Genomic DNA, 13,796 nt, shown 5'->3' with positions numbered 1-13,796 from the left:
GCACCTCCTTACAAGCTTCATTTGCTTGTATTTTCTCAGAGATGAAGCACAACGGACCCAACAGGAAATTTAATTTGTAAAAGGAAGATAGGACGAGGAGTACAATATGGATTGGGTCACCATTTCTTCCTATGTGTTAAAATGTTTGGTTAGGGAGAGGGGGAGAAGTTTAAAACCATTTTGTTGCATTAGAGCTCTTTGCTTAGCTTCAAATTGCTGAAGTGTTCTTGAAATTTGTCCCAGTTCTTTGCGGTCTCCTGCTGTGTAGCTCTGTCCCCTTTCTTCATGCTTTCTTGCTGCCAAAGAGTCTAATGGCTGTTAGGGGAATTAAGCACAATGGATGTGATGTGAGATTTAATGAATAGCAAAGCCATTAACAAGGATAATGACTTACATTTATATATTGCCCTTCAATTCCAAAGGCTCTCCAGACTACCGAAAGCATTTCACCCACCACTGAAATGCAGCCAAGTCTGGGGTGAAATTCTGCAAGTATTACGCAGTGTTGATGTGCTCTGGTAAACACTTCTGAGATGCACAATTTACACACTTCCCAGTTTATTGTATCAGTTAGGAATGAGATTGTGGTTTGCAAGCATAAGATATTTTGATCTTTTGTGAATAAACCTCACTTAACATTACAAAATCAGATCATTTTTCACACCTCTGTATGGTATGCTTTTACTCCATTATGTCTGTTTTCTTTAGTCACAACTGTTTTTTTCCCCCTGGCTCTGTTTTTGCAAAGCTAAGTCATTTCTCTACAAATACTTGAATTAAAAAAACCACTTGAATCAATGCTGAATCCTGCTACTCTTTAACCTTTTCAGGCCTGTAGTGCAGGTAAAAGAGTTAAATTGAGATCTGGTTCTCGTCTCCCCCAACTTCTGCCATTATTTGTATTACCATAATGCCTAGAAGCCCTAGTCATGGACCAGCACTCCATTGTGCTAGATGCTGCACAAACGCAGAACTAAAAAACAGTCCCCTCCCTAAGGAGCTTACCCTTAAGGAGACTTGCCAAGATGTTTTTGGCATCAGGCTTTGCTGGACGTTCTATTATCATGTCTTTAGATGTAACGACAAAAAATACTCATAGAAAAACTGAGGACCCTTGAAAGTCAGACTTCCAGTAATATTAGTGTATTTCACTTTGGAAAAGGAGTACAAAATTTTTAAAGTCTGGACTGGAGGTGAATGATTTTGGGAACACTGTGTGAGAATAATGGAATGACAGACTAGCTGCATAGTTAACTCTCCTGATTTAGCTTCCAAACATTAGGGTACAGAGTTAATTGAAGGAATAGGCAAAAGAGCAAAGGGAGAGGGTGATTAGTGAGGATACTCGTCACATCTCGGGGTCCACCTCCATGCTGCACTTGTTGCAGTTCAGAAGGGATGTTTGCAAAGGTGGCTTTAAGCCACTTTACATCTCACATGATTCAGGGGGCCATCTAGCTGCTGCCCCAGCCCCAGTGTAAAGTAGGCCAGCCTCAGGGCTGCTCTGCTTTTCACTTGGTGGTCCATGGAGCCAGCCAGGGCCATTCCAGCAGCTAGGGATCATTGGGGTGTAGACATCTTGGCCATACCAGCCGCTCTTTCCCCTAGTGCACAGCTACATCATAGGCCGAGTGGGGTGGAGGTAGCACAGGAGTCACAGTGGTGGCCCAATTCCCCTATGCAAAGGGAATCCACCACTGCCACCTCTTTAAGGTTATGCTGCTTGGCACTGCCAGAGAAGTGGAGGGGAGCTGGCTCTCTGAATTGATCTGATTAATCGTAGTCAACTGGAATGGAAGTAAAGGTCACACAAAAGGAGCCCAAATGTTCTACTGTGATTGGCTATGCAATGGTCACATTATGCACTAACATCTCAAAATAAAAGGAGGGTAGCCTGCTGCAACACAGCTGTCTAAGGTTACTGACCTTGATATTATGCCACACTCAATCCACCAAATGCACCTTCTGTGCTCCCTATTTAGATGGCACCTGCTACCCAATCGACACTCCATAAAACTGGAGTCAGTCTGGCTTTAATCTCCAACCACTGTTTCAATTAACTCGAATAGAACAGTTTGGGGGAAGGCCATAGATTTGATAGAGTCAATTCAATCAGCAAAAATGTATTTAAAAATCAGAGAAATTGATAGGTTTTTGTGGTTTGTCAGAACCCATATGCTAGCTTTTTGCAAGTAATGCTATTTAATGAAAATGCAGTTCAGTCAATTACCGTAAGTAATCATAGATTCATAGATTCTAGGCAGGGCTGGCTCCAGGCACCAGCTTGCCAAACAGGTGCTTGGGGCAGCCACTCCTGAGAGGGGCGGCACGTCCAGCTATTTGGCGGCAATTCGGCGGATGGTCCCTCACTCCCGCTTGGAGCAAAGGACCTCCCACCGAATTGCCGCCGCAGATCACGATCGCGGCTTTTTTTTTTTTTTTTTGCGTCGCTTGGGGCGGCAAAAACCCTGGAGCCGGCCCTGATTCTAGGACTGGAAGGGACCTTGAGAGGTCATCGAGTCCAGTCCCCTACCCTCATGGCAGGGCCAAATACTGTCTAGACCATCCCTGATATACAGTTATCTAACCTACTCTTAAATATCTCCAGAGATGGAGATTCCACAACCTCCCTAGGCAATTTATTCGTGTTTAACCACCCTGAATAAATCATAAGAAGGTGGCACAAGCCAACTATGACAAGGATATGAAATTATACCTCATGTTCAGTGCTTAATTCTCTGACAGTCTGTCCTCCATGCTCTGGTGATCGTAGGCTATACAGTTGCTGCAGTCTGCACTGATGCCATACTCCTGCAATCCTTATCATAATGATGAAAGGGATGTGAAGGGAGGGGCAGAAACTTAACAGCTGTTTCAGGTTTCATTTGGAATTGCCTTGCTTTTGTTAGCCTGGGTCATACAGCCTTTACCATAGGTTTTAGTTCCAGGGCTAGATTCTGTCTTTGTAAGCAGCTTACATGGACTTCAGCTGAGAGCTCTGCATATGCATCCAAGAGTGAGGTACTATCGCCCTCCATTTTCATGGAACAAATATTCTAGCAGAAGCCATTTTATAAGGCTGAGGCATTTTTAGGCTCACACAACAAGCCACCCGATGAACTAGTTTAGAACAGGCACTTTGTAGTTGCTAGATTCCAGGACTACTTTACAACACTCTTGGGGTGGGCTGTGAATGATAAAGTTGCTATCAATAAAAGCATGGGAACGCAAGAGCAGTGAGAGAGGATTTGAGGCCGAACTTTGTTCTGCAATGCTGCTGTAAGCCTGGAGTAATCCCATTGGCTTTAGTGGAGCTATTCCTGATTTACACTGATGTAACCAAGAAGAATTTGGCGCTTAGTTCCCACATCTGTATTTAAGTGTTGTAGAAATTGTTCAAACCCTGGCTTCTAATTGAAGGAATGAGACTACGCAAAGGAGGGGGGAAAGACTCTTAAACTTCACATGCTACTATTACTAGAAAGACATCAGTAAATGAAGGAATTTTGTTAATACTCTTAGCCCATTGTTTTCCACAACTACACAAGAACATCTGTTGGCTCCAGACTGTGCCTCTATGAAAGAACAGTGAGGAAAGTAAAAAGAAAACCATGTTAAAAGGCCAACTAAATAAGAGACAGGCTACGGACCTGCAGAGCAAAAGAGAAGGAAATGCTTCCATCGTCGCTGCAGAAAATAAAATCAGAATGAGAGAGAGGGCAAGGGTGCTGGAACCTTTTATAGAAGCAGGAGGGGGCGAAGGCCAAAGCGGCAGGGGAATTAAAATACTACTTAAATATCCCACAGTGTACAACTGTAATATAAATAACCAGAATACAAAATGTAGCCATGTTATAATATTTAAAGTATAATTATAGTATGAACAAACAAAAAAAACCCAAGACTTTAGTTCTAAACATCGGGACTACATTTCATTTTTGCACTTCATATATCGTACTTCACTTGCATTTACTGCGTATACTCCACTATTTATTAATATCGTACTCTTCATTATTGAACTGAAACTTGCAGTTCTGTAACATTAAAATTGAATCGTCCTTGTTTATATACAATGCATATTTTAACAATTGTAACCCTAAATTGTAAATCTCCTTGGAAAAAGGCATCAGCAAAATAAATAATAAACAACTTTGAAGGGAGGTAAATGTGTCCCCAGATAAGCGCTACCATATAAAATGATTTTTTCTAACATTTTATATAAAATAAAATAAATAAAAAATATATTTTTAGGAAACCTAACAAACACCATCAACAGGCTGTAGCAGATAAATGCAATTCGATATCTATTAAGCAAAAAATGTAAACTTAGCGCAATTTTGATCACGCGATTACACAATTATCTAGGATTGCAGTGGATATTTAGGAATGCATCTGATCTGATCTCATAGTGCGTCTTGGCCTTTAAGAGTACGATTGTGTTTTCCCCACAGTGCATGTGTTTCTTTTGTTAAAAGGTGTGGGGACGGGGGGCATGGCCCCGTGGCGGCCCTGGTTCCGGTGCCAGTGAGAGAAGGAAATCTGTGGTGAAGAAAATGGGAGGATTCAAATTGTGAGATTTCAGCTTGGATCAGTATCAACAACTGCTGCTAAAATTAGAAGGGCAGAAGTGTTTATAAAGTTTACATGAGTATGAGCAGCAGGGGCTTTGCTCCTCCAGAATGAGGAATCTATGCGGTTTGAAGGAATGTAAAGCATCAGACCCATGTGATGCATGCAGCACTAGATACCAGACCTGAACCATCTCCCCAAACTCTGGGGGAATTGATTTTTGGGTCTTAGTCCAAATTTCACAGTAAATGAAATATGGCCTGACCAGACTCATGAAAAGAGAGCTACAATGATTTGTCATAAGAACAAAATTGGAAAAGAGAACCTCCTGTTCCATTTATATAAAATACACCAGATGACAATTCAAGTGGGTTGGTTGTTTACTCGTTTAACTTGTAATTTTAAATATTTAGAGCAGTGCAAGAGATTGAGTGGACACTTATTTTGGTTTAGCTTAGACTAAGGGTATGTCTACACTACGAAATTAGGTCGAATTTATAGAAGCCGGTTTTATAGAAATCGATTTCATACAGTCGATTGTGTGTGTCCCCACATAAAATGCTCTAAGTGCATTAAGTCGGCGGACCGCGTCCACAGTACCGAGTCTAGCATCGACTTCCGGAGCATTGCACTGTGGGTAGCTATCCCACAGTTCCCACAGTCTCCGCCGCCCATTGGAATTCTGGGTTGAGATCCCAATGCCTGATGATGTGGGGGTTCTGGGTACATGTCATCAGGCCCCTCCCCCTCTGTCAGAGCAATGGCAGACAATCGATTCTCACCTTTTTACCTGGGTTACCTGTGCAGACAACATACCACGGCAAGCATGGAGCCCGCTCAGCTCAGCTCAGCTCAGCGTCACCATATGTCATCTGGGTGCCGGCAGACGTGGTACTGCATTGCTACACAGCAGCAGCTAATTGCCTTTGGCAGTTGACAGTGCAGTATGACTGGTAGCCATCATCGGCTATCTGGGTGCTGGCAGACGTGGGGCTGCATTGCTATACAGCAGCAGTTCCTTGCCTTTTGGCAGTGGATGGTGTATTACGACTGGTATCTGTCGTCATCGTACTCCTCAGTGAGTTCAGTCAGAGGCATCTGGGCAGACATGTTTTGTCACCTGGAGACTCAGTCCTGCTGGCAGTCCTATTGAACCGTCTTGACGATGATGGCTAGCAGTCGTAATACAGCATCTTCTGCCAAGCACCCAGAAGATGCTGATGGCTATCAGTCATGCTGCACTGTCTGCTGCCAGCCTAAGATGTAAAAGATAGATGGACCAGATTTCTTCTGTATTCATTTGCTTCCCCCTCCCTCCGTGAAATCAACGGCCTGCTAAACCCAGGGTTTTGAGTTCAATCTTTGGGGGGGCCATTCTGTGTGACAGTTGTTTGTGTTTCTTCCTGATGCACAGCCACCTTTGTTGATTTTAATTCCCTGTAAGCCATGTCGTTACTCGCCTCTCCCTCCCTCCCTCCATCAGACAATAGTTTCGCGCCTTTTTTCAGCCCAGACGCCATAGCACTGGGATCATGGAGCCCGCTCAGATCACCGCGGCAATCATGAGCACTATGAACACCACACGTATTGTCCTGGAATATATGCAGAGCCAGAACATGCCAAAGCAAAACCAGGCGAGGAGGCGATTGCAGCGATTGCAGCGCGGCGACGAGAGTGATGAGGAAATTGACATGGACATAGACCTCTCACAAAGTACAGGCCCCAGCAATGTGCAAATCATGGTGTTACTGGGGCAGGTTCATGCCGTGGAACACTGATTCTGGGCCCGGGAAACAAGCACAGACTGGTGGGACCGCATCGTGTTTCAGGTGTGAGATGATTCCCAGTGGCTGCGAAACTTTCGCATGCGTAAGGGCACTTTCCTGGAACTTTGTGACTTGCTTTCCCCTGCCCTGAAGCACCAGAATTCCAGGATGAGAGCAGCCCTCACAGTTGAGAAGCGAGTGGCGATAGCCCTGTGGAAGCTTGCAACACCAGACAGCTACTGGTCAGTCGGGAATCAATTTGGAGTGGGCAAATCTACTGTGGGGGCTGCTGTGATCCAAGTAGTCAACGCAATCAAAGACCTGCTGATATCAAGGGTAGTGACTCTGGGAAACGTGCAGGTCATAGTGGATGGCTTTGTTGCAATGGGATTCCCAAACTGTGGTGGGGCGATAGACGGAACCCATATCCCTATCTTGGCACCAGAGCACCAAGCCACCGAGTACATAAACCGCAAGGGGTACTTTTCAATGCTGCTGCAAGCCCTGGTGGATCACAAGGGACGTTTCACTAACATCAATGTGGGATGGCCGGGAAAGGTACATGATGCTCGCGTCTTCAGGAACTCTGGTCTGTTTCAAAAGCTGGAGGAAGGGACTTTTTTCCTGGACCAGAAAATAACCATTGGGAATGTTGAAATGCCTATCGTTATCCTTGGGGACCCAGCCTACCCCTTAATGCCATGGCTCATGAAGCCGTACACAGGTAGCCTGGACAGTAGTCAGGACCTGTTCAACTATAGCCTGAGCAAGTGCCGAATGGTGGTAGAATGTGCATTTGGACATTTAAAAGCGCGCTGGCGCAGTTTACTGACTTGGATAGACCTCAGCGAAGCCAATATTCCAATTGTTATTGCTGCTTGCTGTGCACTCCACAATATCTGTGAGAGTACGGGGGAGACATTTATGGTGGGGTGGGAGGTTGAGGCAAATTGCCTGGCTGCTGATTACGCGCAGCTAGACACCAGGGCGGTTAGAAGAGTACAGCAGGGCGTGGTGCGCATCAGAGAAGCTTTGAAAACCAGTTTTGTGACTGGCCAGGCTACGGTGTGAAACTTCTGTTTGTTTCTCCTTGATGAACCCTACCCTCCCCCCCCTCCCCCCCCCCGGTTCACTCTACTTCCCTGTAAAATAACCACCTCTCCTCCCCCCTTCGAGCACCGCTTGCAGAGGCAATAAAGTCATTGTTACTTCACATTCATGCATTCTTTATGAATTCATCACACAAGTAGGGGGATAACTGCCAAGGTAGCCCGGGAGGGGTGAGAGAAGAGGGAAGGAAAAGGACACACTGCAGTTTAAAACTTTAAAACTTTAACACTTATTGAAGGCCAGCCTTCTGATGCTTGGGCAGTCATCTGGGGTGGAGTGGCTGGGTGGCCGGAGGCCCCCCCACCGTGTTCTTGGGCGTCTGGGTGAGGAGGCTATAGGGCTGTTGGTTACACAGGGGCTGTAGCGGCGGTCTCTGCTACTGCTGCCTTTCCTGCAGCTCAACCATACGCTGGAGCATTTCAGTTTGACGCTCCAGCAGCCGGAGCATCGACTCTTGCCTTCTGTCAGCAAGCTGATGCCACCTATCCTCTTCAGCCCGCCACTTGCTCTCTTCAGCCCGCCACCTCTCCTCTCGTTCATATTGTGCTTTTTTGCACTCTGACATTGACTGCCTCCACGCATTCTGCTGTGCTCTGTCAGCATGGGAGGACATCTGGAGCTCCGAGAACATATCATCCCGAGTCCGCCATTTTCTCCTTCTAATCTTCACTAGCCTCTGCGAAGGAGAAACATTTGCAGCTTGTGGAGGAGAAGGTTGAAGGTTGTGGAGGTGGTTAAAAAAGATATTTTTTAGAGAACAATTGGTACACTCTTTCACGTTAAATTTTGCTGTTCACATTACACAGCACATGTGCTTTTGTTACAAGGTCACATTTTTCCTCTTATATTGAGGGCATGCCAGTTTGGTGTGAGAGATCACTCACGCAGTGCCAGGCAACAGAATTCGGCTTGCAGGCAGCCATGGTAAGCCACAGTCTTTTGGCTTTTTTAACCTTCATAACATGTGGGAATGGTTTCAAACAGCAGCGCCCTCATTTCCCATACCAAGCACCCGTTGGGTTGGCCATTTAAAATGGGTTTGCAATGTAAAAGGAGGTGCTGCGGTTTCTGGGTTAACATGCAGCACAAACCCAACTACTCCCCCCCCACACACACACAATTCTCTGGGATGATCACTTCACCCCTCCCCTCCACCGGGTGGCTAACAGCGGGGAACATTTCTGTTCAGCAGAGCAGGAACGGGCACCTCTGACTGTCCCCTTAATAAAATCACCCCATTTCAACCAGGTGACCATGAATGATATCACTCTCCTGAGGATAACAAAGAGAGATAAGGAATGGATGTTGTCTGCATGCCAGCAAACACTGGGACCATACGCTGCCATGCTTTGTTATGCAATGATTCCAGACTACGTGCTACTGGCCTGGCGTGGTAAAGTGTCCTACCATGGTGGACGGGATAAGGCAGCCCTCCTCAGAAACCTTTTGCAAAGGCTTTGGGAGTACATGAAGGAGAGCTTTCTGGAGATGTCCCTGGAGGATTTCCGCTCCATCCCCATACACGTTAACAGACTTTTCCAGTAGCTGTACTGGCCGCGATTGCTAGGGCAAATTAATCATTAATCATTAAACACGCTTGCTTTTAAACCATGTGTAATATTTACAAAGGTACACTTACCAGAGGTCCCTTGTGTGCCCTCAGGGTCTGGGAGCTGCCTTGGGTGAGTTTGGGGGTTACTGGTTCCAGGTCCAGGGTGATAAACATATCCTGGCTGTTGGGGAAACCGGTTTCTCCGCTTCCTTGCTGTGAGCTATCTTCATTATCTTCATCATCATCTTCCTCGTACCCCAAACCCGCTTCCCTGTTGCGTGATTCTCCATTGATGGAGTCAAAGCACATGGTTGGGGTAGTGGTGGCTGCACCCCCTAGCATGGCATGCAGCTCCGCGTAGAAGCGGCATGTTTGCGGCTCTGCCCAGACCTTCCGTTTGCCTCTCTGGCTTTGTGGTAGGCTTGCCTTAGCTCCTTAATTTTTATGCGGCACTGCTGTGCTTCCCTGCTATGGCCTCTGTCCTTCATGACCTTTGAGACTTTTTCGAATATTTTGCCATTTCATTTACTGCTACGGAGTTCAGCTAGCACTGATTCGTCTCCCCATATGGCGAGCAGATCCCGTACCTCCCGTTCGGTCCATGCTGGAGCTCTTTTGCGATCCTGGGACTCCATCATGGTTACCTGTGCTGATGAGCTCTGCGTGGTCACCTGTGCTCTCCACGCGGGGCAAATAGGAAATGAAGTTCAAAAGTTCGCGGGGCTTTTCCTGTCTACCTGGTCAGTGCATCTGAGTTGAGAGTGCTGTCCAGAGCGGTCACAATGAAGCACTGTGGGATAGCTCCCGGAGGCCAATAACATCGAATTCTGTCCACACTACTCCAAATCTGACCCGCAAAGGCCAATTACAATGCTAATCCCCTCGTTGGAGGTGGAGTAAAGAAACCGGTTTAAAGGGTCCTTTAAGTCGAAAAAAGGCTTCGTTGTGTGGACGTGTCCAGGCTTAATTCGATTTAACGCTGCTAAATTCGACCTAAACTCGTAGTGTAGACCAGGCCTAAGTAAAATTTTCAAAGCTGCCCAAGTCACTCAAGAACAAATCACTTTTGAAAATGGGACTTGGGCAACTTTGAAATGATTACCTTGGGAATCAGTTTAAACTGAACTGCATTAAGCCTCTCTTAAACTGAAATGCACATGTCCACACTGAGATTTGCGCTGATTTAATTAGATCAGGTGTGATTTTAAACTGAAGTTAAAGCTGTGCAACTTTCTTGTGTTGGTAAGACCTCAAGCTGAGGTGTGCTTTCTCTCCAGCCTATCCCACTCCAACATTTGTAATGTTGCTTGTTTTCAAAGCCAGTCTTTTTTCAAAAGAAAAAGCAGATCCAGATATGTGCCAGATAACAGCATCAAATGTGTGCTTAACTCATCACTTCTGCCTTAACAGTAGCAAAATTGGCAATGTGAGGGTGGATGAATGAGAAAACATCTGTCTTCCTGGTTTTGTTTCCAAACAGAGAAAACACAGTTCTGATTGCTCCAGAAGCTTCTCATAAGCAGAATAGGTAGGGACGTGAGTTATAGCCTATTTGAACTAAGGTTTGGGTATGTTTTCTTCAGGGCAATGACTCCTTGTTCTTTCCATTGGATGGCATTTGAAGTGGTATTCCACCCTGGTTATTTTCAATTATGCTGGTATCCCAGTGGTTGTAATTCATTATGAGCATATGTAATCAAAGAAAGAACAATCACCATCCTTAACTGAATATACTATTAAATACAGTAATCTATGTTAAAGAAAATGTAGGTTGCAAAGTCAGGCACTTGAGTTAGGAAATGCCAGGTTTACAGTAGCATTGCATGTCTATCCTGTGCACTGAATGAGGAAGGGGTCCTGTGGGGGAAAAAACAGTATGTGATCATATAACTGAAAACTGTCAGTGCATATATACAAAAGGGCAGAATTAAAGTTGAATAGGCAGCTATGAAATCTGGTCTTTCTTAATTTGAGTGCTTGACTTTGCAACCTAAATCATTTTAGCTTTGGTATGTAATTTCCTAAGATTTTTTTGTTTTGTTTTATCCCTTTAGCTGTACCAGCTAGGGTGACCAGACAGCAAGTGTGAAAAATCAGGATAGGGGGGAGGGGCAGGGTCCTATTCAAGACAAAGCCCGTAATATTGGGACGGTCCTGATAATATTAGAGGCTTTGTCTTATATAAGACCTTATTACCCCCAGTTTCATACATCAGCTATGTTTGAACTCTAAACCTTCAGCATTGCAGCACACACTTCTACCACTTGGAGCTACAGGACTAAATATGTTAGCTAGCAGCAGGAAAAGGCAGTTGTCCTAGGATGTGGGATGGGATGCCTGGCCATGTGTTGAGTCCCAGGGGTTGCCCAGAGTGTCTGGTTCACATCATTTCCCTCCCACCACCCAGGAGTTGGGGGAGTTTTTGCCCCATGTGGTGCCCCCAGGGGCTAGATGCTCCCAGGACTATGTGCTGCATATAGGGAGCTCAACCGAGTTCCCTCCCATGCCCCACGGCTACAGCCAATCTGGCAGTTTCTGGTGCGGCATCCATGACTGATGCTGCTTTGGGCTAGCCGTAGATTGGTCTGTTTCTATTATTTTGGCATGCAACCAAAGTTTTCCTGAGGAATAGAATCCATGGCAGGAAATGGTGACGTTTATTTTCTGTTTATATCTCAGCCAAACCTGAATGGAATTTCATGGGCTAGAGGAAAGGCATTTCACTAGCCCAAGTGCTTTCCCTCTGCTGAATTTCAAAGGCCTGTTGCAAACAATGAAGGTGTTAGAGGGATAGATTATTCACTGTAGGGACTCTTCCAAAACATTTACTGATGACACTTGATCCGAAATCAATGAGGCAGAGAAAACTGCTCTGGATGATTTCCTAGTGTTCTTGGGTAGTTACATAGTGAATCATTTAATCAGTAATACAAAATACTGTGTGTAGTGTTGTAAACTGTTCATCTCAGCTTTTTAGAGATCACTAATCACTCTACATCTATGTGTAAGCTCTGCGTTAGTTTGAATATCTGTCAAAGAAGTTGATAACGCAGGCCAGCTGCAGTCATGAATGTAATAAAATTGTTTAGGGACAGTGAAACATGGAACATTAGCAGCCTACAGTAACAGCTCTGATTTGTCCTTATTCCATGCAAGTTGCGAGTGAAGTAGGTTGATGTAGTGTATCGGCTCTTCACTCAGTCAATCTGTTGCTTTAGTTCTAGTATGCATTGCAGAGCTGGAGATTTTTTTAACTGGTTTGTTCCATCTGTATGGGCAGATGAAAGCAGGATCCAAGCCTGGTAGTCTGAAGGGTCAAACACAGTAGCGAGTTAGTGAGAAATTATGATGGATTGTGAAAAGTGAGATATGTGCTGAGTAGGGGAGAAGGTGGGAATATGTATGTGACCTACCTGTTACCTCACACTCCAGTTTTGTGTCATGAAAATGTTTTTGGGTACTGGTGGACTAAACTGTCTCCAATGTCAGTTGGATCTTAGGAATCATTCACTCTAGAATCTCTCAATCTACAATTGTTAAATTTTCTGCAGTTTGCCAAGACTGGTTTTAAGAAAAAATGTCTTTGCCAGATTATAGATAGAGTGAGGGAGGTCTTAGAAAATGCTCAGAGTTAGTCAGTGTAGTCCAGCTACAGAATCTGACAGAGGAGTAGTTTTACTTTATAAAACTTTAAACAGAATTTACATAAAAAAGTAAAGTGGAAGGATTCACTCAAAGTGAAAAAGACCCACTCAAGCTGAAAGTGTTTCCAGACTGGAACAGAATTCTTCTTTCTTCAGACTCTCTAGCTAACTCATTTACTGCTAACATCTGTTCTCACCCACTGATCACTAAGGAGCTATTTTTATAAAGCAAAGAAAAAATATGAAAACGCTGTATATGTTTATATAAGTACCATATATTCTGCAGATTTGATTAGACATCATGTATTCAAATTTGAACTATGGCAAGTGGCCTCCTTCATATTAATCCATATAAAGATATTATTGTATTCTTTTGGAAAGAGTATGTGATCAGGTAACTAGACTGAATGTACAATGCATAAAAACAGGAGGATCCTGCCACATAACTGCATACTTTTCCACATACTGGGTATAGGCAGAATTTAAGCTAGCTACCTGACCCTGTATGACTTTTGCAGCTAATTATATAAAAGAATGTAACAAAGGCAAAAGTTGGTAGTCTAATGTACATATGGAATGTTTTAAATATCATTTAAACTTTCTGAATGAAGAAAAGATGAGATTTATATATAGAAACCAGTGCTTAGGGCCCAATCCAGTGTCTATCAAAGTCAATGGGACTCTCCCCACTAATTTCAGTTGGCATTGTATCATTACTTCAGATCCACTGGCAGGTGCTATATTAAAATCTAAGCTAGTTAGCTGTCATTGATATTCATCTCTGTGGAAGGAAATGTTAATGGTTAGCCTTAACCAAACAGACACTTGAACTGAATGTGAGACCTAAGCAGAGACATGCCATTACTATTAAACATTGTGAAGATATAAACAATGAATCCATAATGACAGTACTTTATACAGAAGTGATGTAAGTGAACAACGGGGCACCCCATTAGAAAGGCTTCACTCAAGTCTATGAAAAGCCGCAGAGTAATTTTCTCTAAACTACAAAAGCAGCCAGTTCAATAGTATTTTAATAATTGTATCTACATGATTTTGTGGCAGCCGGTGCTTGCCAGCTATATTTGGTAGAACAAAGAAGGGCTTCAGGTCATAAATGAAAAGCATGTTGGTGGGAAATAATGTGACATGGAA

This window comes from Chrysemys picta, chromosome 10, assembly GCF_011386835.1.
Source record: "Chrysemys picta bellii isolate R12L10 chromosome 10, ASM1138683v2, whole genome shotgun sequence".
In the NCBI taxonomy this organism is placed as follows: Eukaryota; Metazoa; Chordata; order Testudines; family Emydidae; genus Chrysemys; species Chrysemys picta.
The sequence above is the reverse complement of the archived record's forward strand: the minus strand, read 5'-3'. Positions refer to the sequence as shown.